Here is a 24,126-nt window from a genome sequence, read left to right as displayed (position 1 = left end):
TTCACTATTGACCTTTATGGAAATCTTCATCTTGGTATTTTATTCCAGAGTTAGTAGCTCTCATATATTTGCTGTTTGTCAAAAGAAATGAATGAACAAAACCCACAAAGACACCCATAATAGTTGAAAATATCATATTGAAAAAAAATCAGAGAAAGTTTAAATTAAAAAAAAAAAGGCAACCATTCACACTGAATGGTATTCAGTGTCTAATAGCACCCTTTTACCTCTGCTCCCAAGAGAAAAGGATGACTCAGAGTACAAAGCAAGTTTCCAGAGGACAAACTGAAATATTGGTGGGGCCAAGTGTCAAAGAAGCAGTTCCCATGAGTCAAAATTTAGCAATCATTACGGAACCTGTCACTGTACAGAACTGAATTTAAGAGTTGCCTTAGGTTCCTGACAGCTATGTGACAGTGATTTCTTGCCCTCTAATCAATGACTTGTCTGCTCTATTGACAGTTTCTTTTGTTGTCTATTATCTGAAAATATGTTGATTTCTCCCATTGGTAAATGGTGAGTACTGCTGTGTGTGTGTGTGTGTGTGTGTGTGTGTGTGTGTGTGTGTGTGTGTGTGTGTTTAATGGAAAAAGGATTTACTGGGGCTTATAGTTCCACAGGGTTAGAGTCTATGACCATCACGTCAAGGAGTATGGTAGTATGCAGGCTGGCATGGCATTGGGCAGTAGCTGAGAGCTTAGGTCTGATCCACAAGCATGAGGCAGAGAGAGAGGAAGGGAAGGAAGGAGAAAGGGAGGGAGGGAGAGAGAGAGAGAGAGGGAGGAGAGAGGGAGGAGAGAGGGAGGAGAGGGAGAGGGAGAGGGAGAGGGAGAGGGAGAGGGAGAGGGAGAGGGAGAGGGAGAGGGAGAGAGAGAGAGAGAGAGAGAGAGAGAGAGAGAGAGAGAGAGAGAGACAGAGACAGAGACAGAGACAGAGACAGAGACAGAGACAGAGAGACAGAGACAGAGACAGAGAGACAGAGAGACAGAGAGACAGAGAGACAGAGAGACAGAGACAGAGACAGAGAAAAAGGGAGAGGGAGAGGGAGAGGGAAAGAGGGAGATGGAGGGTGACTGAAAACATGTGAGCTCTTGAAACCTCAAAGGTCACATCTAGTAACACATCTCCTCCAATAAGGCCACACCTCTCCATGCCCCAAACCTTCCCAAAGAGTTCCACCAACGAGTGACCAAGCATTCCAACATACATGCTTATGGGGGCCATTCTCACCCGAACCACCACATTTCTTAAGAGTCAGTAGTTCTTAAACATCACTGTTATGAAGATCCTCTGGAAGGTTGGTTAAAACACAGATTATTGGAATTAAAAAGAAGAGTCAGGGGAGCTCTGTGGGTAAAGTGCTCACTGTACAAAAATGAACCAGAAAATAACTTTCATTTTTCCCTTTTATACTTTTAAATATGAATCACCATGTAAAGGACTTGCATTGGATAGATCTATATCTATAGTTATATGTGTTTGTGTTTGTATTTATTTCCCAGAAACTGAAGACCAGATAGTTTAGTTTTGCAACTAAGCTTAGCTGTTTAGCGGTTAAGATGTTTTTTAGGTCTAGATAGATGTTTTAAGTTGATAATGACAAGATGTGATGGAGATTTATTTACATTCAGAATTTTAGATGTACCAAGATAGGAAAGATGTTTTCTTCAAGGTTGCCAAATACAAATAGCCAAAGTGCTATGAATGTAACATGTATATAATTCCGCATTGCTTTATGGTTCTTCTTGCTGTATGTAGCTTAGTGTGTGTGTGTGTGTGTGTGTGTGTGTGTGTGTGTGTGTGTGTGTGTGTGTGTGTTTGAAATAATATAAATGTATATGTAAAAAAGAATATTTGTTATCTTGATCATGGGGATGGTTCCATGTTTCACATGTGTCAAGATTCATTTACTATTATGTAGTGTATATTATATGTCATACACATATGCATGTATGTATAGGATATAACATAAATGGTGAATATTTTGAGAAATATGTATTTCTAAGTTTATTTCAGTTTTTATCCTTTTTCCAATACTTTATCCTGGTTTTGATTTATACATCCTCACAGAAAGTCATCAGTCATTTCTGTTGGGTAAGCTTGGATTTATGTGTCATTGTTTACTAGATTTTTTTCAAGAAGCTCACTGTTTTCTCTTTTGTATCTATTTGAATATGATGTGCACAAGAGATTTCTTCTTTACCTTGTCATTGATGTTCTGAGTTTCTGATACCATAAATTGATGTCCAACCTCAGTATAAGGAGTTTGGAGCCAGTATAAATTATCTTATTCTGCTCTAAACTTTTTCTTTTTTTATACTCTAATTACTCATTTTCTTATTTTCTACTAACACATATAACTGCATATTTTATTCTGAACATTTTCCTCCTACTTTATACTGTATAATTTCTATAATTATCTCAAGGTCCCTGATTCTTCGCTCATTGCTACCCATGCTGTTATTGAGGACACGCTGAAAATTTTTATTGAATAAAGAATACTTGTAAATTTTTGTCATTTCCTTTGGTAAATAGTTATGTTTTCCTAGTATGATTAAATATGTTAAGACTTTGTTTAGGAAGGTCTCATGTAGACTTTACTACTAGAACACTTTAGTGTGATAGCTAGTGCTGCAGCAAATATTACTTGCTTGCATAGGTAATCTTTAAAAAAATTCCCTTTTATCCATCATATAATTTCTATCATACATCAGGACATTCAGGACAAAATTTCAAAATCATGCGTTTCTACACAGAACCATGTCATTCAATGTCCTGCTGCCTCAGACATCTTGACTGTAAAATTACAGATATCACAACTCAGTTGAGACCTGTTTTCTGAGTAAAATCCGCCTTCCTTGCTCCACAGCTCTGTACCCAAAGCAGAATTTTAGGATGATTTTAAGTTTTTATTTGTTTCCTATAGTGTCCCACACTACTTATATTTAATTCTGCAGATAGTTGTTCCATATATTTTAAGTTCTGGATAATGAAAAATAAAATAGATTAAATATGCTATTTCTGGGTTTAAAAAGTTTTTTTTAAATTGAAGCATATGGAGGATTACAAAGATGATGACATAAATAGGAAAAATGACATGGTAAGATTCTAGTCTATGCTAAACCCTGTTTTGTTTCGATAGGACCCTATGTTTCTCAGTTGGCTGCCCAAACATGGTTTTGACTTGTTGATATCCTTCAGTTTAAGATTTTTAGCAAAGAAATCAAGGGCCAAGGATCCTACTATTATATAAAAGAGTAAGTCTTGTATTTATGTGATACTAGTGAAACAACTAAGATACCAACTTCATAACTGAGAAATTAGGTAAATGTTATTGTTTTGGATTTATATTCAATTGTCTGACATAGACTGAACCAAAGTATTTTAGTTTCATCCATAATACTTTATATTAGCTAAAGATAATAAACTCAATTTAATCAACAAAGTGGGGCAAGGGGCTGGATATGTATCTCATGGACAGAGAAGATGGATAGCATGCGTAACGTACAGGCTTCATTCCCTGCATCCCTCCAACCCTCACAAAAAATAAGAGAAAGAAAAACATTCAAATTTGTATAAAAAGCTAGATATAAGACCCAAGTTACATAATTAATATATCAAAAATTAGACATTATTCAAGAATCTTAGTAAGAATTATAAAAAATGAATACCTTCAATTACACATAAAGTATAAAGGTAACATCATCTAACGTATTATAGTGTTTCTGCTTAATATAATGGATTACATTATAAATTTATTAGATAATCATATACCCATATAGTCTTTTTAAGACTGGGTTTCTCTGTGTAGCGATGGCTGTCCTGGACTTGCTTTGTAGACCAGACTGGCCTCAACCTCACAGAGACTGGCCTGCCTCTGCCTCCCCAAGTCCTGGGATTATAGGCATGTTTTACCTTGCCTGGCTTACCCACATAGATTTTAAACTTCATCCTTTTGGATTATTATAGTTTCATAGTTTTCTTTACATATATACATTGGGGTAACTATCAAATTATTTCATTTGTTGAAATTATTTTATATTCAATGAACAACAAGCTATGGTTCACAAGTCAAATGTGAATTGCCTCTATCAATAATTTTTTAAGTACAATCACCTACATCTGTTGACGTGTCTTTTGATGCTCAAGGTACACTAGTGGTAGGGAGTAGTTATGCCATACATGATTCACTATCTGTCCCTTAACAGAAGTCAAGAAAGCAGCAAAGCTCTATTATATCTATAGGAGTAGAATGAAATGACTGTACGATGGAAAAAAAATAGGGAATGGGTTGTCTAATTCTTTTGGTCCCCATTGAAAGAGATAGAGGAAAAAGCATGGGAAGATTTATGGCCTTTTGGTTAATCACATGTTACTGTTTGGTCTTGTGCTTCACTTACAGTTACAGATTTGAGGATGATATTTAGCATCCAGAATTTAGGACTTACTTGAACTTTGATTAAATCTCCCAAATCTGTTGAAGGATAATTTCATTCATGATCAGGTGGATTGTGAAGAGTTTTAGTTAGATTAATATAAGGGCAAGATGAAATTAAACAGAATATGTGAAAATGTTTATGAATCCTGAGCTTACCACTGTTAAACTCTAAACATCCCTGTGGAAGAATGGGAGGATACAAGGGATGGGATAACCATTGAGATGTAACAAGAATAAATTAATAAAGGAGAAAATAAAATAAAATAAAATAAAATAAAAAAGAAAAAAAAATAAACTCTAAACATATGCTTTTATTATGAATGTTAGTTTTCACTAGACAATCACATGTTCGAAAGATTGACAAGATCTCACAAATTTATTTGAGGGTATTCAAATCAATTAATCTCCATCTTGTAGTTCCTCTTGTAACAGAATGTACACTTGAGTCTTTGAGACATCTTCCACTTAGTTCCTCCTGCTCAGTGTCCAGCTTGGGATGGACAGAGTTCATCAGATCCATTTACTCTTTCATTCATTCATCACATCAGAGTAAATATAACCTTATAGACAGTTGACTTCAAACATATTGGAGGACTCTTTCTTTCTTTCTTTCTTTCTTTCTTTCTTTCTTTCTTTTGTTCTCTCTCTCTTTCTCTCTCTCTCTCTCTCTCTCTCTCTCTCTCTCTCTCTCTCTTACTTTGTATCAGATTTAGACTATCTCTTATTATTGTATTTGATTTAGTTTCTTTAGATAATAATGAATGAGATGAATCAGAAAAATATATATTGTATTCTACAATTCTCATATAATAAATCATATTTGAGTTGGAACAGGCAAAGTTACAGTAGATTTTACCTGAAATATAAACATGTATATAAATGAATGCTTGTGCTTTGAAAGTAGGTTTTCAAGTGTTGTGTTTTTATTCTTTGAAGCAGATATAGATTCATCCTGCCACAAAATTATCAAAATTACACATAACAGATTTCAACAAATAGATGTAGAGTAAACATACTTTCTACTATGGACTCTATCGCCACATATGCTGTAAAGTATCGTTCCACCACAGGAAAGACTAACTGAAATACATAATAATTCCACGATTAACCTCATAAGATAATATTAAATACATTTTTTATTGAAGGAGGTATGCTTTAGATAAAAATGGGTTTTATTTTAATAGACATTTGAATTTTTTTGTCCAGTATTCCTATTGAAAACTCTGCAAAAACATGGTGCCTAAGACCAGATAAATCATTAAAAAATCATTCTGTATATCACTGCTTCCCAACTTAAGAGAGCTCCTAAGATGATAGTGCAGGAACTGGTTTGCTTCTGTGCCAATCTGAGCTATTGCCGTATAAAAGATAGTCCATACCCCAATGCAATAAATTGAAGTTATTTTCTTGTGAAAAGTAGACTAGTAATTGACATGACCATGACCATGATTTGCTTAACTAACAATTAAGTTGTACAACTTATTTATCCTGAACAGCCTGCAATAGCACTTTCAAAGTATTCAGAGTAAACCTTGTATTATAATTGGGTTATATGGGTAAAATATTTCATATTAGAGTTGAATATATATATATATAGTGTGTGTGAAGAGTAATCTTACATTTGAATTTATACCACTGTATATAGAATTAAACTTACATATCTTAGGCGCAACAGATAGATATGATTCTATAGGAGGATAAGGCAGGATATTAGATAAGGTCTTCAAAAACCTCAGAGACATGCAGAATATGGCTTTTTAAAATGTTACTGTAAATAACACTGCTAATGAAACAGGTTAACTCTTGGCAACATTCTGCCTACATCAAAGAGGTTAATGAGTATCAAAGAACCTCCTTAGGGAGATGTTTTCAAATGTGGCAAACATGTCACTAGGCAAAATGTCCTTCTTTACACTACAGACAGAATTCTGCCTGTAAAAAAGGGCAAGCTTGGATGCAGGCAGAGTCGATGGTCAAACTCTACCAAGACAGGGTAAGCAAGTCTTCAATAGTTCCAGTCTCAAAAATATGGTTGTCAGATATATTGGGCCACAAGGCTGAAGAAGATGCTCCAAAATTGTTCAGAGTTTTGGGTGACTATTCAGGTAGCAAACTGTCACGGTCATCTTCTCATTTGGAAAGCTACTAACCTGCACTCCTGGCATACCGAGGCAATCAAGTTTACTCCTTCTCAAGTCTCTGATGGGGTTGAAGAACAGTTAGCTTAGTTTTAAAATGAAGCTTAATTGTTTAGTGGTTAAGATGTTTTTAGGTCTAGATAGATGTTTTAAGTTGATAATGACAAGATATGATGGAGATTTATTTACATTCAGAATTTTAGATGCACCAAGATAGGAAAGATGTTTTCTTCAAGGATGTCAAATAAATTTAGCCAAAATACTAGAAATGTACAATTATATAATTCCTGATTGTATCATGGTTCTTCTTGCTATAGGTAGTTTATTATATATGTGTGTAATAATATAAATGTATATGTAAAAATAAAAAATGTTTAATTAATAAAAATATTATCACAAAAATAAAAAACAATAAAATAAAAAGCTAAAAAATACAATAACTATGGGCATGCAGATGTCTTTTTAGTATGCTGATTTAATTTCCTTTGCCTATGGATCCAATAGTAGGATAGCAGGATTGTATGTTGAATTTTACAGTGTTTCTATAATGGTTATTTTAATTTCTATCCTAAACAGTATATAAGAGCTTTTTCCGTACACATCCATGCCAACATTTTGTATATATTTATTTTTTACAGTAACTATTCTAAGTTTGCTGAAATATTGTTTCTTTGTTATTTATTTCATTTGTATTAATCTATATTTTTAGCCATTTTTATCTCTTGTTTTGAAATATGCCTGTTAAGATGGTTCACACACACGCAAAAACATATTTGAATTATTGTATGCCTGTGCCCAAGGCTCATTATTGATAGTCAGTGGTTTGTCAAAATAAAGAACAATTTTCTCCTTCGAGTCATTCTTTCAGTTCAGTCTTCTGTTGGAGAAATTGTGTGAGGTAACAGATGACTTTAAGAGTTACATCTTTCAAACAAACTCTTTAAAATCTTACACAAGTTCTAAAATGTTTTAAAGCAGTTTAATGTATTTTGTTCTTTCTATACTCCCTGCCAAAGGCATGCTATTGCTTGCCTCTGCTTGCTTACAGGTGGAGGTAACTCAGTTCTTTTTTTTTTTGAGGAGGATACTGGGAGGAGAAGAGAGCACAGCACACCTGGGATGGACCAGACTGTGTGTTTATGTATAACAGACCTCTTGTGGACTAGCCAGGAAACTCAGCTTCAATCTTCTACTGACTACAGTAGTTATAATAAAAGGGGAACAAAAATTTGTGGATGGGTAGACTCTGTAAGATGTGAAGAGCCTGCACTGTTCTCCATCTGAGCTCAACTCTGTCTGAGTCACTTTCGGCTCCCCATCACAGGAACAGGTATCTTAATAATGATACAAAAATAATAGCTTATCAAAGTCCTTGAAGTGTTGTGGTTTGATGGCCTTTCAAAACTTACTTGGATCAATACCATGGACATAGTGATAGATATTTACCTATGAAACATAGTCACCAGTGGACTATAAACCGTTAAGTGGTTTGCATATTTGAAAACAAAACATGCTTAAAGAAGAATTTCCAGAGTCAGACAAGGTTATGAATTGTTTAACTTCTAAAAGTTAAACAATTTTTCATCTTCTGAAACATTGGCATGGTTAGACCACAACATGTAAACAGAGCTCGTGAAACTTACAAAGAGGGACAAAGATCACTCTTGCATCTATGAAATGGGATTTGTAGACAAGGGTGTTGTGTATTTTAAGAAAAGTAAGCTGTTTTTTCTCCTCAAAAGTGTGTATTTACTACAAGAAAATTCATATAAAAAATGGATGATAGCATGAGAATGTTCCTGTTATAATTTAATGCAGTTTAAAAGAAAATATGCAAAAATGAAATTTTAGAAAAGTAATAATTATTGGCTATTATTCACCAAGAAAACTGTATTTTTGCACAACATTTTATATCCTGTATATCAACATGTATAATTTTATGAATAGTAGTAATTAATTAATATATAAGTAGTGTTAATTTTTTTCTGAACATTAAATCAGAATTTATATCTGAGCCATTTTGTTGATTAAAAAAATATTGGGTGGTACATTTTTACAGTACTCAAATGTGGGATGTGGTTTCTAGTGAAGATGCTTTTTTTTTTTTTTATTTTTAACACTGACATTAAAATGAGACCACACAACCATGATTTATTTTAACTGATCAAACATCAGGGGAACTTAAGCGAGTGTATTTCTTAAGGCCATCTCGTAGGTAGGTGTGGCTGGCATTTCCTGGCATGGATATTCTAGTAGATGGCATGCCAAGGTCTTAAGGCTAAAAGTAATTATGTTCAATGTAAGTTAGTTATTCTTTGCCAGTTAAAAGTGTCTTTTCAAAGAGGGATTTGAATCTACATACATATAAACTACTTCAGAAACAGAGGTACAAGAAGTACAAGCTAAATGATTTATTCAACTTTCAAACACAAAGTGAAAGTAAGGAACTGTTGAAGGAGAGTATGAGAAAAATACGTTGGAGTATTAACGGAGTTTCTAGGTAAGGAAATTTACCTCTTTCACATTAAAAAGTTGGCGGGCAAAGTAGAAAATGGAGAGTGTGGGTGTTGCTCTATTAATGTAGACCCTCTTCTTTATTGTGCTTAACACCCTAGGAAAATGATTGGTAATTGCACTGAGATCATGCTTTGAGATATATACATATATAGGTATATATAGTTTTTACTAAAACTACTTATTTCAGCTAAGTGAATGTAGTCATCCAACATTGAAAAAAGAAAAAAGTTAAATGCTGATTTATATCGGAACATCTATTCAGTGGTTTAAGATGAGTTTGTTTTCAGTTGACATGTGTTATGTTGGGTAATATGGAATTATATTATTATATATAAGACAGAAGAACATTTATTTTAAATTAACATTTTTTAATGGCATTAATTTTCTTTGTGGGGACACCATGACCCTTTCAAGGGTTCCATTTAAGCTGGTGATTCTTTGAACATTCATTTTTGTTAATTTGCATTTTAATAACTCTCCTTAAACCATATTGATAATAGTATTTAAATAATAACTGTGATGCAATCCACAATGTACAATGTATAATCAGAATTGATTCCCGCTCAACTTCTTACAACTTGTGCAAGTTATGTCTATTATGCCATTAATATGAAACAATTACTGCTCTAATTAGATGCAGACACAACTGGCAATTATGTATATAACTTTGCTCCTTCTCAGATCTAGTTTTAGCATGTCACCAAATAACATGCCCCTCTTCCCCCCTCAAAATCTGTAATCTCTTCGCTTAAACAGTCCCCGTCTAAAAGTTGTAGCACTGTACGGTCCCATCAGTAATAAGATTACAAAGAAGTGCAAAGATGCTGGCCTCATGGGCCCTGGCCTTCATTTTGAGGCCATCCAACTGCTGCCCCCTTTTATGTGTTCACACCCTTAGAATATTTGAAGGCACTTGTCATGTCTTCACTTACTTGTTGCTCAGACAAGCCGTGAGTACTCGTTTCAACTTTTTTTTTCCATGCAGTAAATCTCTCTTCTCTCTGATTTTCTGTGAACACTCTTCATTACATCAAAATGTTTTTAAAGTAACATTGTAGTGACGACAATATGTCTATTGCTTTCTATTTCGGATGGTTTTCAGTGAAGCTACGGTAACATATTTGATTCTTTCTATGGAGTTTATTTCAAATAATTGCATAATTATTAAAAACTATCATTTAGCCAAGTGACAAGGAAGAGGGATATGAAGGCTTGATTTCCTTTCCTTTCCTTTCATCATAGATATGTGGGTAAGTGATAGAAACAAAGGTGCCTTTTTAAAACATATTTTCCTCCACATGTACATGAAGATGAGTTCTAGCTTACTTAACACATTCCAAATGTCCCTTGGATTGAATTTGCCTTTCGTCTAGTTATATGGATGAGAGAGTAAAGTTTTAAAATGTAATTTCTATTTCTTTGCCTATTACATTTAAGGAAAACTTGGTAATGTTATGATTCTTCAGTGAAACCAACGCACTTTAGCCTGATGAATCAAGAGAATTTGGAATTGTTTATATGGCTTTGCAGATGAAAGAAAATGCTTTTATTTAACTGTGATACATGCCTACTTTTGTTTTTTGTTTGTTTGTTTTGTCTTGTTCTTATAAAGCAAAGTTTCTCTGTGTAGCCTTGGTGTCCTCGATTCACATTGTAGACCAGGCTGGCCTAGAACTCGCAGAGACCTGCCTACGTCTGCCTCCCAGAGTGCTGGGATTACAGGCATGTGACACTGCACCCTGGTGATTCTATGCTCTCTGGATCTTTCCTTCTCCAAAGAATTCCAATTTCTGTCAAAAATACGTACACAACCTTCTATAGCCAACATCATTGCAAAAATATGTATGGACTGTAAGCCTTCCAGTCCAGCTTTCACGGAAGTGTTTGTAAATGGCTCTCCATAACTTGGATGGAGAGAGAAGAGTAAGGAGAACAGGAAGGCAGGAGAAGAGTCTCTAATGTGAGCATCATGTAAGCAATAGCTCATAGGCATTCAAGACAGGGGCTTGTATGACCTTTTGTCTTATGATATACAATCATTTCCATCATCATCATCATTAGTTATCTACAATTGTTCAGAGAGAAGCCACAATCAAAGATATGAAATGACTTGGCAAAAATATTTGCTGATGAAAACAGTTGCCACACATCTTTGAACTTGGCTCAAATCTGTGAGAGACCTTATCTGGCTTACTTGTCCTCGTGCAAAGAGATTTAACACTATCAGCAAAAGATGAGAGCTGCATTGCTAGTCAAAGAATTTAAAAATCTGAGAAATGGTAAGTAGAACAAACAGCATAAAACTAAACAGTCTAAAGATTATTACTGGAACCCTGAGAAAGAGCAGAAAGGGTGCTTGTGTGCTTTCCTGCTCTTAATCGTGTGTTAAAGACGTTAGTGACAGTATCCTTGCAAATTCCTACATAGCAATACTTTCTATGGAAAATAGAACATTCAAGTTACTCTCTAAAAAATTTAAATGAATCATTAGTCTCAATACCTTAGTTTTCCCACAATTAATGTTTTGGGAAGAAAAAAAACCCTTCTAAAATATTTGATGGATCAGAAGCCCAATCTCAGCTAATGGAAAAACAAAACTTATTTAAATGTCAGCCTAAGTGATTGAGGTGCATTTGTGTTTAATGTTATTACAAAAATGTACAGAAATTAAAACTGGAAGCCATGGACATCTCCTCTCACCTCTTGTTTTTGAATTTTCATTTTTGATGAGCTAATCAGAGAAAAGAATGCTTGTATTTCTTTTTTTCAAGGAGAAGCCTCCTGGTTATTGTTCGTTATTCTTTCTTCCATCTCTCTCTCTTTTGTTCTCTGCTTTCTTAACTTTCTTCACCATTCTTTATCTGTTCCTTTACTTTTTTCCTCTTTATTTTTCTTTATTCATTTTTCTGCACGAAATAAAGAATGCCATAGCTTTACAATCCCTTACAAGTTTTAAAAAATTTCTATGTATACTGTACAAATAATTAGGTAAAACACAAAAGGAGTCAAGTCCTATCAAGTTCTTGCTTATCCCGTTGGACTTGTTCATTTAATTATTTTAAGTTAACTATATCACAAGTTTATTAAGACATTTGAATAAATTTTCAATCATAACTACACATTAAGAAGTAGCTATATGGCCTGTAGATGGGTAATGTCTAACACACTTTCCATGAAGCCATGAGGACCAGAGTTCACAATCCTAGGACTCATGCACATCTAAGCTCCTAATGTTTTGGTGGCAAGGTGGCAGATGGGTGACAGGAGAATCCCTGGAAACTGACAGTCCCGCTAATGGTTAAGTCAACAGCCAAAGAGAGGAGACAGCATCGCAAACATAATTGAAAATAAAAAGCCAAATTGTAAGTGGTTCTCAGACCTTCAAAAGCACATTCATATGTTTTATATGTACCTGTACTTTTATACAGAAACTTACACTCACTTTCTAAAATATTTTTAAAAATTAATGATGCTAAAAGTTTAAAGAACAAACACAATGGCTACTGTGCAAATATATATAAAAAAAGAAAAATCTGATGCTGCTGGGTTTTTTCTTGACTATTTGTATGTACTTACTTTAGTGTCACTTTTTACACAAAGAGTTTGCCTTTTGCTAATGAAATAGAAATGAACTATAGTCACAGTTCTGAACTGGGACAACATTAGTACCATGTGGGTGAGGAAATCCATGGCTTTGATTTCCTACTTGATTCTATTCCAAAGTGAACTTCTCTCCAGTCTTTTCTCCTTTGCCTCAAGCCCTGGCTAAAAGTAACTCTGGGTCTTGCTGAGCGTGCAACAGAGAAATATGTCCTTCTGCCCTCCTCAAACTCTCTGAAGCATCCGAGAACTCTTTGAGCTAAGAAGACCCTTCTGCACAGTAGGGATGTGACACAGTGGAAATTCCAAAAGCAGTTCAGAGAGGCTACACAGCAGAGTGAAAGAACTGTTTAAAAAATGCAGATTTTGATATCTTGCTCTGCTGCTCTACCATGGGCAGCACTAGTGAAGTGGGCACCTTTCTCTAAGCACACTGAAGGGCAGCCTCTGTCACTGTTCCGGTTCCCCTGATGGAAAACACAGACGTGGAGAGCTCTTAGGCTAACATTCCCACAACACAACAATACCTGCTGCTCATTTACACACATAGAGGCACACAAAAATTCGACAATTCAATTCTCATTTGAAAGCTAGTAGATAATAATATAGCAACACTGCCAAATACAGTAAGCTTCGACTATTTTAAGTAGCTCGCTTTATTTAATTTGTAGAACACATGAGCATATAACTTACTTTTAAAAAACAGTTGTCACCACCACAAAATAATCAAATCATGTTAAAAGTGTTTTGGCTGATAATTAATAATATATGGAAAATATAGCCATCAAGATATTAGTAAACATAGTTTTTTGAACATCTTAATCCTTTTTTTTTTCTTTTGTTTTTTTCGAGATAGGGTTTCTCTGTGTAGCTTTGGTTGGTCTGGACTTTCTTTGTAGACTGGGCTGGCCTCGACCTCACAGAGATCTGTCTGCCTCTGCTCCCAAGTGCTGGGATTAAAGGCTTCTTAACGCAATACATAGTACCTGACCTCAAAATTCATAAAAGAAACGTTACTTTCAATTTACTCTTTCTTCCGTCAGAGAAAAAGGTTTTACTGATTTATTTTCAGTATATATCATGGAAAATCATGCTTATTAACTGTCAGTTGTGGGCTTTTACTCATCGTAATGTAGAAAGCCTACCAAAAAGTTATAAAATGAAGAGGTTTTTTTTTTCTGACTGGGATGGAATTGTCTGCTTTTAACTATAACTCGTTTCTCCTGTGTAGCGTGTTTGTTGGGAAGTCAATTTCATTGAACATAGACTGACAAAACAACATTTAGTTCATGTCTGCATCTCAGGAAAGATGTGTAATATATACTTAACAATTGGCAGAGGATGAGATCCACACCCTTTCTTAGAAATAGAACTCGTAAACTCTACTAAGTTTCACTAAGAGGCTTACCTCAGGAAAAGTCTCTACAAAAGCATCTCAGTCTATTTTCGACTGGGTGTTTTGAATGGAAGCAGTCAAGGGGCCTGGTTTTGTGCCTTTGAAGTGTTTGACTGCTGTTCAAAGTCAGCCAATAACTTTCCTTGTGTTGCATAGCCAACATTGTTTTTTCTCATTTTGTCATTTGCACTTATATAGACATCTGGAAAATTAAAACACGTATAATATAAATACTGAATCTGGAAATAAATTGTATTATAACATTGGTGATTTATTGGTGGATATCAGGTAGAACTGTAGTCAGTCCCTCCTTTATAGCAGCACTGCAAAAAGCTCTAACTGTATGAGGTCATAAAGACTAATGCCATAACCCAAAATTCCCTTTAACAAGTAGGAGGAAAGGACAGATGTCTCACCGACATCAGACAATTTAAGTTAAGTTCAGACAATGTTATTTCTATGAGAAAGGATTTGGAAATTTATTTTTCAATGAAACATTTCAAATTGAGTAGTATCCATTCAGCTGAAAAGATAAGTTTTATATGTGAAGATACCAAAGTTGGAAAATTCTTAATAATTAATGAGAAATAGCCTTCATATGCTGGAACACAGGGCATATGTGAAGCACATTAAAAAACTCTGAGTAAGAGTTCTCACCGGAAGTATCTTGCTGACGTTGTGTGTGTGTGTGTGTTAGAAGCAATTGGAGTTTGCCTTCTTTGCTTAATACTATAAGTATTGACTCAACAATTATTTCCGCAGAGATTTGTTATATAGCCAGGCATGGCTGGCACGGTATGTGAAATGTGTAGAATGTATGAGGTCTTGTTTTTAAACTTTAGCACCACAGAGAAATCAATGCATGCTGAATATGTGCAGATATATTTTGAACTCTTACTATGTGCCCAGTAATATGGTACACCCTGGAGACATAGCAACAGACAGGAAAGAAAATGCTCCTTTTGTTAAACTATTTGTATTTGGGGGGAAAAGAGGCATTAACAAACCAATATGTATAAAAATAAAAAAATAATGTATTCACATAATATAATGTAATTTAAGAGATTATAAATTTTATATAGAAAATAAAACCAAGAAAATAATTAATATGGGTTGGGAGATTATTTATGGAAATTTCTTGAAGAAGGTAATGCTTCAAACAGAGATCATATGGTCAATCTGAAGAGCTGCGTGTCTTGTAAAGAGTCCAGAAAGGTGTGGCTTGGGGAGAGTCAGGAGCAAGTTCAGAGATTCTTGAGGAATGAAGTATTGGACTTTAAGAACAGGTCATCTAATTTCCCATAAGATGGGCAATGAACAATAGGCATTATCTCACACCTTCAACAAGCCTTGTATTCACAAGAGGAGACATGCACCCTTCATTAGAGAAACATGGCTTAATATAACAGAAGGGTGATTCTTTGACAATTTTAACACTAAAACTTCCTTTTATTATTGTTGTTGTAGTATGAGAGTGCTACAACATATTAATTCAAAATTTGACCATGTCTACAATTTTTAGATATTAAAGTTAGTTAAAAACTACTGAAGATCACTTTCTGTGCAAATTGATTGCTAGTGGTATAGATCAGTGTCATATGTACTTTGACTTGAGAAATCTAGGCTTTTACTGAAATTATTAGCAAGATTACTAGTTAGTACTTTGGACAAAACATAGAATGACAGTTTGGTGTTTCACAGATACTAGCATCTCATATTCACGGAAAAAGAATATTTATTTATTGTTTCGTAAGTGTGTGACAGATTTTGTGCGAACCCATACAACGCTTGCCACACATGTGTGAAGGCTAGAGAGGAGTATGTTGTCTCCTTCCAACATGAGGGACCCAGTGACTAAACTCAGGTTATAGATTTGGCAGCAAGTGGCAACTTTCTGAGCCATTCCACTGCCCCATATTCATTTAGTTTTCAAATGAAGAGCACAATTCTTAAAGACTTTGTTATCATTTATTACTAAGCATTGAAGCTAAAGTGCAGATTATCTGTATGTTATTTGCGAGTCTGAAGGGTTATTTCTCATGGGAGCAAATGCTCCTAGTTGAATTTAACTTCAGCATACGCTCCTCGAACGCACATTGGACAAGACAAGTTGAATTAAGGGAAATCAGGGACTCAGCCAGGCTACTAGAGGAAGCACCTCTTTAATTCCCAGGCTCCCGGCAGATTTTCAAGCCCACTGGAGAGGTTTTTTTTTTTTTCATCACCACCGCATAACCTTAGTTTATTAGGACATTTTCTTTCTCTATTCTGAAATGTTCTTTGTGGCTTTGAAATTCATCTGCAGAGAACAATATTTACTGTGTTAAATGTCTTCTGATTTGTACTGCATGTGATTTTATGACTAACCTTCTCTTCAGTCACCTGGCATTTGCCTATGAATTTCTGAGCTGTAGACAAAGGCTTGACAGATTCTTCCCACAGCAGCACCCTCTCCCAAATAAAACAAGTGATGGCTTCCCATATGTTTTAGGAAGCAGTGCACAAGCTGTTTAATTACATTATGACTTAGTAGGAGAATTGGAAACTTAAAACAGAAAAAAAATTCCTTTCTTCTTTAGAGCAAAGGAATTCAATGGATTCCTATGGTCTATATATGCTCACCCCAGGAAACATAACACACCTACATAAAAAATGGGGAAATTCATGCCTTCAAAACCAATTCATATCTAGTGATCAAGGCAGCAGCAGCATCATGTCTGCTCCTGTGGGTCACTATTCATGCAAATTTATTTAGAGTTCAGCCCAACTTTCCTGTTGCTCTTTACTCTTGCTCCAAGGACAGGCTGTAAATCTAGTCTGGGCACCTTATCTCTCCATAGTGCTTCAAGCATTTTATCAAAGGATGTGTACAAATCTATATTTGTGTTTTATGAGTTGGTTATGCTTGGGCTGTCATAGAGAGTTATAGGGCTATAGCAGCTGATAGTTTGAAACATGTGCTTCAGAAACAGCAGAGTTCAAATAACCCAAAGTTCCCTTTAACAAGTAGGAGGAAAGGACAGATGGCTCATGAGTTAGAGAAAGATGATATTTTGCCTTTATGCCTTCTAACTTCTCTTTGAGTTTCTTAGGATCCTTTCTTCTGTAACTGAGATGCCTGTCAAGGGGCTAAGACTATTTGTGTAGAATTGAGACCTTGTAGCCTGTTCCCTAGGGAGTTTGGCATGTTCATTTTTTCCTTGTTCACCTCATGTTTGGGTAGTCATATCGGTAAGATTCTTTGGGGTGCATTGTTGTTACAAGGGGATACAATCTCACAGCAAATTCCTTTATCCACTGATTCTTACAGTCTTGCCGCCTCTCTCTCTCTCATGGTTTCTGGATCTTAGGTGTGGGAGTGTTTTGTCGATGTCCGTTGGGAATAGGTTCCACAATTGTGCATATTGCTTGAGTGTGGTTTTCAGTAGTGGTCTTTCTCTGTTAAAAGGAGATGTTTCCTTGGTGAGGAGTGAAGACTATACTTATCTGTGAGTATAAGGACAAATGTTTATAGATGGGATTATTTTGGGCTAGTAAATTAGTGGTTTGTACGTTCTCACCAGTAACTGTGACTTCACTAGCACCAGCACTAGCTAGTTTAGGTTTACAGTACCAGGCATGGCATCCCTCTCGTTCAGTGGGTCTCAGGTCCAGCTAGAGAAAAGATGGTCACAGCAATGAGACTGTAGGGTCATCATACCATGCTGCTCGTTGATATGGTTCATGGGGGGGGGGGAGTATTAGCTAGTTCCTTTGGAAGCTTGCATAATGTCTTTTGGTACCACAAAAGCTACTCCTCAGAGAGAGGCATTCAGGTCAACTCCAACTCAGGTGATTTTTTCTGTTTTTTTTTTTGTTGTTGTTGTTTTGTTGTTTGTTTGTTTGTTTGTTTTTTGTTGTTCCTGAATATCTTTGCTTTCCCATGTACATTTAAAGTGCTTTATAAATCCATATAAAAATTTCACTATTACCTTTATTGGGATTATAGAAAATCCATAGGGAATCTGGCAAGATTTGATGACTGTGGTCTTCTTCTATTTTTTGTTGGCATTTTATACTCATCGAAGTATACATTTTGAAGGTTTATGTGCTAATTTTTAATAATTTATTCTACTGCAAGTGACATACTATTGACTTTTTGTTTCTAAGTTTTCACTGATGGTGTGGGCAAATAGAATTCAGTTTCATATATTGACATAATGTGTTGTTGTGCTGTGCTTTTGTAAGGTCCTAAAACTTCTTCCAGTTTTTTTTGAGACTTTCTGCATATAAATCAAGGCATCAATAAAAAAGCTTTATTTTTCCTATATACACAATTTCCCCAAAATTTTACTTCATTTTATTTAGATCTTGACTAACTAGAAATTCTAGTACATCTATTTGTTCATGACTTTAGGAAAACATTAATTCTTTTATCACTAAAGATGATGCTTGTAAGGTGCCTTGCATTGGCTTATGGTTTTATGTTTCACATTGCTGAAAGGCTTTACCCAATGCTTTTTGTCTTAAAGAGCCAGTTGTGGTTGTGCATGCAGGCACTTGGGAGGCAGTGGAAGGCATATCTCTGTGAGGATGAGGCTAGCCTGTTCTACAAAGTATGTTCAAGGCTGTTATAAAAAACAAGCAAACAAACAAACAAACAACCAAAACCAAAACAAAAACAAACCTTGTCTCAACAAACAAACACACCAAAACAACAACAACAAAAGTAAAGAAAAGAAAGTTAATGAATGTTTCTTGTTGCTGTTTGTTATTTGCCTCTAAAGACATATTTTCCTATCCTACATGAGCCCTGACTCCTGATCCTACAGCCTTGACACTCCTAGTTTAGGTTTATGGTACTACACCAAGACACTAGGCCAAGTACTTTGTTAATTTTTTTCAGATCTCGTTTATGCATTCAAGAAGTCATGCCATTTTTCTTAAATATGCTAGCACTACTGGTCGATTTCAAGAAAACATTGTTGAACACAATGGATAAAATCTTGTAGAATTCTGTATTAGGGGTTATTAGTTGTGTTAGTATTCCCTTCTTCCTCTCTCCCAATATCTCTGTCTGCTTAGGTTATATAGTTCTAACCTCAAATAATTCGTTTAAATCCTCTTTCATTTTTTTAATTCCAAAATGAAGCTTTTTAAAGTATTGTGCTTTCTTTCAATGTTCTTCATAAGCTTGGTATCCAATTAGACAGTCTTCTACATCTTTACTGTATTTGAAATGGCTACTAATAGGCCTGTGGTTGTAACTTCTCTTCTTTGTTTCCACTCGATTTCATAATTCTCTGTTCCCTTTACTTGCTTTATATTGTTTTAATAGTTTCGACTCCATGCAATTTCATGGGCTGGCCTTCAAGTTATTTAATCTTTCTTATTTATAGTTTTAAGTGGACATTCAAATTATTAAAATACATATGGCGGGGCTAAAGAGATGATTCAGCAGTTAAAAGCTTTGGTCATGCAGGCCTGGTGACACGAGCCAGATCTTCTGATCCTACCAGCTGTCAGGAAAGCTCCAATGCCTGAAAAATTTTCTCTGACTCCTCAAGGGTGACACCTTTGCACGTATTCTACAATATACACAATAGTAATAAACTAAATTAAATATATCTAAAATATTAGAATTTTACTTTCATTTGGTATGTTAGCATCTTGGGAAAACACAGAGACTTTATTGCCCACATAATTGTATAACTTGTAATATTTCATTTTCATACCATGAAGCACCATCAAAGCTTTGATGTTTCTTCCTTCTGTTTGTGTGTGTATGTAAATGTATCATGCATGGGTATGTGTTTTCAGAATGCCATCTGTGTGAAGACATTTGTCATGGGCTGATGTCTGATTTCTTCCTCAATTGTTTGCCACATTTTATATACTGAAATATATACATATAATATATGTTATATATAATATAAATTATAATAATATATTATATCATATTATATATAATATATGACAATCTCCACTGAAACTTGCTCCTTTATTTGGTTCAAGCAGTCAGTTTATTCAAGGCTTCGGTTTCTATCTTTTGAACACTGGAATACAAGAAGGCTACTACATCTACTGGCATTTGCAAATAGAAAACTCTATAGCTTTCTTTTCTTTCAAATAGTGATCCTTTCCTCTTCAGAAAGTAAAACAACCAGATAGTATATGTCATATATTGAGGTAGTTACCACACTGGTGGCTTAGCTTTATTCCCAAAGCTCATAGATTTCCCATACTGCCATTTTAAAAATCCTAAAAAACATCAATAACATTTAATCCCACTGATGTATTCATGGTGACATTCTATCTGTCTCCTTGGAAGGGAAGCGCCACAGGATCTAGAAGTCTGAATTGGCAGACATTTTCTCTCTGCTCTCTGAGGGTGTCAGTTCTGCCCTGGTCTTCCATGTCGTTCCTGTTGCAAAGCTACTTTCCTGAGGAAGACTAGGTGGTTCGCAATTGAGGTCAGTAGCAGAAGCATCCATTGTACTGCCTTCCCAGCCCCATATTTTCTCTTAGTTTGAGACATACACGCCGTTACATCACTGCTGCTATTTGTGATTTTTCTGCATGCGGCTCTCTTGGGTGTTGATTTATAATGTCCAAACACTTGGCACATGAGAAGGTTCTTATAACCTGGCTTCTGTTTTCAAAACCAATGACTGAGTTGACAAGGACCTGTGAATAGGGCAGAAAGCAAATGATACGTGGCCTGCTGTGTGGTTTCTTCTTGTTATTTTGAAGTTTACAAATTTAATACTACCCTTCAGAAAATAATTCATAAAAGAATTCTCACAAAGATTGCAAAATCTTAGTGTTATTTGAATCTATGTGTGCATGATGTAAACCCTGATGTCTGTTGCACAGAAGATCCAGAGGAACAGGGAGTTTGCTGTAAAACTGTGTCTCTACAAATGAAGGTAGCTATGAAGGAGTAAGCTAGTATAGGGGCACTTTCCATAATAGCGAAGTTGTGATGAAATTTTGAAGGAATCAAGCAAAATGAATCTACTTAATCACGTAGAGACCAAACACCATGAACCCTCTATAACTGTGGTCATTGTTTATACTTCATATTTTGCCTCACAAACATGGCTGCCTAAGTATGATCTGGAAAAGAGGGGGCACCAATGGACATGCTACCACAGACAGGGGATGCTCACAAGGCCTCAACCCTGGACAAAGCCCTACAGGCAACCAGAGAACACTGAACGTGAGAGAAATTGTTTCCCCCAAGGAAGACCCAGTACTAAGTGGTTAGTTCCAAAATTATATACAGACAAGTAGTAGTATATAGAATGAGCAGGTTGTATTTATATATTTAGGAATAAGTACAAAGACACTCACACACATACATGCACACAAATGTAACAAAATTAAAGACAAAAATTCAACAAAATCAAAACAGAGTAAGATAAGATACATGCAAAGTCTTTGGAAGAAGGAAAAGCTAAGGGAAATGATATAATTATAATATCAAAAATATTTTAAAAGAAGTTGTCTAAATACTGATGGCCTCCTGTGCCACTTATTGCAAAAGGAATTTAAATAAATGGCAAAGTAGTTTAGTTTCACAATTAAAGCTTGTCAGTCAGATTTTGAAAAGTAAAAATGCTAAACACAACCCCAATTATAAGTTGAATAAGTTAGTATAGCTGTACTTTCCACATCAGTGGAATGTTAAGAAGTTTGCAAGAACTGAATAAAATGAATTTACTTGATCATGTGAACACTGAACCCTCTATAGCTATGATGATTACACTCCTTAATAAATACTAGGACTGAAACAAGCTATTAATGAACATTACATTTCATTATCTATGACTCTTCCAATGATGACACTTATTTGAACTTCCCATTAGTACTCAATATTTACAGTAGAGATCAGTAATCCTTAGTGAACCTTAAGCACTTAGTGCTCTTCAACACTGAGAGAAGTGAGGCCCATAGAAGGAAAGGGAGCTGGTTCTGTGCCATAGTTAATGTGCATCAAAGAAATTTGAACTCAGTTATATCGGCCTCCCAAACTCAAGGACTTTTACGGTACTGTAACTTCTTTGAGGAGATCAACACTATTAATTAAGAACATTGCACTGAAAACAGGAAGAAGCTCTGTGGTAAACTAAGTAAGCTTCTGACTTTGCCTGGTATTATTAGTGTAGAACACCCGTGCTTGTTTGCACAGAGATATTTTAAGCCTGTGTCCATTGAAATTAATTAAGACAACACAGAACCTGCCTAACGTAAAGAACAATGAACTCCAGGGCATGTAGTTGTATGTGGAAATTACTTATTTAAGCAGTGAGGTAAAATTTAAACACCACTTATATGAGATTTCAGCAGTAGAATATGTTACCCAAGTATCCAAAGCTCCTGACAGAGATGTAATTTACATACATTATTTTTAATAATCCTCATAATTTTTTTTTGCTGGAAAGGTAAGTAGCAATTATTTTTCAGATTTTTCAGATAGTGAAACAAAAGCAAAGGGAAAGAAATCTTTACAAGTTCCTTTCAATAGATCTCAAGTTTTATTTTTAACCTTGGGAACATTTTCTTTACCTGAGGACAATTATAACACAATGAGATTTTATTTTAAATGGAAAAGTAATGACTAACTCTAGAGAGATATTCTGGATTAGCACAAAATTGAGAAGGGTCCTATCAATGTGTGTTTTCTTTCTACAACTACAGGAAACATTCAACAATTATGTCAAGAATATGAACGAGTACTCACCAAGCAAGTTTTAGTCACCAGCCAGTACATTTAAAGTTCTGTGAAATGCTAGAGTGAGAACCACTGTGTTAAAAAAAAAAAAAAAAAAAAAAAAGATGACACTTGCGAGCTGATCTACCCTATAGTGAAAGATGCAGTGCAAGAATAGTCCGAGATGAAGAGAGTGAATAAAACTTCAAAATACAGAGAGAACGAAGTCAGTGTGGAAATGCCACAGTTTTATTTGAAAGCTTATCATATGGTTCTTATGAGTTTTCAAACAAACTGGAAGGATGAAAACAAAATGGAAGCAAGGAAATCTGATATCGTTCATGAGTCAGTTTCTGTTCAAAGGACTGTGCCAAGTTGTGCTTGAATGCATCTGTGATGAGCAAATGGCAACTTACAAGCATTAATTCGTTGCAGAATTTTTCTATCACTGGCTTACTTAGTAATCTGATTTAAATCCCTTGTCTATGGTTTGATGGAAGGTTGTACTATTGGTCTTTACTTTGGTAAAATGTCAAAGGGTTGAATTTTTATCAGAGGAAAGCCACAGTTGCTTATGTATGCATAACTGAAAAGTGACTACAGGAAATAATTTAGCTTGGTAAAAAGATAAATATGAATACAATGTTACTCTATCTGTGCCTTTAATACTTCATGAGCACCTACAGTATGTTGGCACTTCAGGTAAAATCCAAGAGAAAAATAGTCACAGGCTCATGCTTATTAAAGTCTAGAAGAAACTACAAGCATGTATCAGTAGTACAAATAACTTTACAATGAGAAATGAGGTGAGGATGATGCAGTTACCAATTTAAGTAAGTAAGAGCATTTGAGGGCTTCGGTCAGAATCAACTCACATTAGAGAAGAGATGCTTACAATATCATCTAAGGATGAATAGGAACACACCAGACTATCTAAGGAAAGAGTATTTCAAGCAAAGGCTTTTTATATGGATCCTTGGAAGTCACCTTAGTATATGTAGGAGACTAAGTAAAGTTCAATGTGTCTGAAGCAGAAACAGATATGAACACTGAAGTGTACAATATTTTGGCACATTCTTGCTCTCAGGATAACTAGTGGAAAATTCTGATTCTAGCTATAAGGGGTTAGCAAAGAATAGAATTACCTTTCTGCTTATGACTGTACCCAGAGTGCCAGTCATTTAGAAAACAACATATCCTGGTGGACAGGAAGGAACTCTCTTCCCTGCAGGTGGAGGAGAAGGTACACCGATCCCAGACCAACTAATCAGTGTTGGCGGTTTTTAGTAAACAAAAATGTGACCTGTAGTAGTTTTATTAGGAATGCCGCTATAGACTCATT

Source organism: Acomys minous (assembly GCF_964271855.1).
Source record: "Acomys minous genome assembly, chromosome: 12".
Lineage (NCBI taxonomy): Eukaryota > Metazoa > Chordata > Mammalia > Rodentia > Muridae > Acomys > Acomys minous.
Note: the sequence above shows the minus strand (reverse complement) of the source record.